We start from the raw sequence: 2,580 nt of genomic DNA on the forward strand, positions 1-2,580 counted from the left end.
ATTCCCAGTAAAAGTAAATTTAGGCATGCCCAGTGGTCTAAACACAACAGATTTACTTGCACAGTCAATGGTAGCACGGTATTTAGTCAACCAGTCCATTCTCAAAATACAATCAAAGTGATCAATGCTCAAGGGAAATAAGTCAACATATAACATCATATCGCCAATCACAATATCACATGCTGGATAAACATGAGCACACATCATAGAACCCCTTGACGGTGTAGATACAGATAACACATATGTCATGAGTTCTAATGATCTAGTCAATTTTCGAGAGAAAGCATGCGATACAAAGGAATGTGTAGAACCAGAATCTATCAATACACATGCATTTTGAGAACATACAGAGAGTGTACCTAACACCACAATATAGGTGTTTTGTACGTCACCGGGCACTAAGGCAAACATTCGACCTTGTCTCAGAGGTTCTTTCCCAGTATTGGCCTTTGCATTTGTTTTGGCCGTAGAGGCGGATCCAGCTGAACTTGTTGTAGGACGGCTAGTATTCTCAGACCTGAGTGGGCAATCTCTCACCACATGACCTGACTGGCCACATCGGAAACAAGCACCGGATACTCGGTAGCACACACCTTTATGCTTCGTACCACAATCAGAACAGACCGGGATAGACCCACTACTCTGACTCGAGCTGCTTGTAGACCCCGTGTTTTGCTTCTTACTGACAAAAGACCAGCCTCTTTTAAAACCAAACCCAGACCTTTTTCCTCTCCCATCGGTTTATAGAGCTGCGGGGGCCTTGCTTTGTTTCATAGCGGCTATGGTGGCTTCCGCCATTAAGGATCTGTCTAAAACTTCCACATAAGTAGGCAATTTCAATACGCCTACTCGATTAAACACCTCTAAATCCAGACCCACAAATTTTCGTGCTTTCTTGTAGTCGGTGTCCACCATATGTGGAGTAAACTGTACTAGTTCGGTGAATTTGGCTTCATACTCTGCTACAGACATTCTTCCCTGTTTAAGTTCTTGAAACTCAGACACTTTTCGATCCCTAAAACATTGGGGAAAATATTTATCATAGAAGATGGCATTAAACTGTGCCCACGTCATATTCTCATTGCCACTTCGAATCAGTAACCACCACCTTCGGGCTTTATCTTTCAGAATATAGGTGGCTAGGAGGACTTTCTGGATTTCAGAACAAGGAAACACCTCATACAGCTTTTCCATTTCAATTAACCACGTTTTCGCGTTCAACGGTTCAATTCCACCATAGAATGTTGGCGGTTTCATTTTCATGAACTTCTGTGTCAAGTTGATGATGTCATTATTATCCACTTCAGCTCGTGCCGGCGGAGGTAGAGGGGGTAAAGGTTGTTGTCTTTGCTGCTGTGTCAAAGTTTTAGTCAATGCTGCAAGCATTTGTTCCATTCGGCCCATGCGAGCCTCCGAAGATTCACTTACATCACTTCCCCTTGCATTCTCCATGTTACTATAGAGACATCAAACGATAATAAACATAGGCATAATCTCATTCGTTTTTTTCAATTCATTTGCTCAAATTTACATTTAGTTTTCACATTCATTTGGATTACCACACACTCACACATGCAGATGGAATGCTCCTAACTCTTATTAGGACATCTTAAGCTCATATGGACCTGTGTGTGCGGTAGAACACGTGCTTTGATACCACTCTGTCACCACCCAAACCCGTCCCTGTATGTTTAGCATCGTAATCGGCCAGTAATCTTTGGATTACCAAAAGCCTCTTGATAGATTAGCAAATAATAAAGGGCTGCGGAAGTAAATATATAAAATAGATAAGGTCCAACGAGCTGTGCTAATACACATGAGACAGAAAATTTCAAAACTTATATATACATAAGCATGTCGGTCAAAGGACACCAATATTTACAAAATATTTACAAAAGTGCAATCCCCAGGACTCGACATTACAAAACATTCAGAGACTAGCATAAGTACAAAAATAGCCATGTAGCTAGACTTCGGTCGGAACCTCCTCGGGAGACACAACAATTGGCTGACAAAAACAGAAACAAAGGCCGTCAACTCTGGCCCTGATCACGCGTCGGATCACCTACATACATAATATAAACTGTGAGCGAAAGCTTAGTGAACAACAACAGAGTAAGGGGGTTTCAATGAATGTGTCCATACAGATTCAGAAATCATAATTCAGTTTCGTATCAAATACATAGTTTGTCCAGATCGTATACAGAAATCATAAGTCATGCGTAAGCATACGTGATACATCCATTAGCATTAACAGAGCAGATACAGAACAGATACAGACACGTAAAGGTTACGAATAACCAGTTCCATAAAGGAACCTGCGGATCCGGGTAACAGAGAACAGATACACTGAGCTCCCATGACGGAGCCTCCGGTACGGGTAACAGAGTGCAGAAAGATTAAGTTCCATAAAGAAACCTCCGATACTGGGTAACATCCACAGATATCACATGATGCTAAGGATGTCACGAATATATATATCAGAAATTAGGCAGTCATTCATTGTACAGAACATAGCACTTTAGAAAACAAATCTTATTTTATCGCACAGAAAATAAATACAATTGAACATAACTTTAC

The sequence above is a fragment of the Camellia sinensis genome, chromosome 10, assembly GCF_055761805.1.
Source record: "Camellia sinensis isolate YWXY chromosome 10, ASM5576180v1, whole genome shotgun sequence".
Lineage (NCBI taxonomy): Eukaryota > Viridiplantae > Streptophyta > Magnoliopsida > Ericales > Theaceae > Camellia > Camellia sinensis.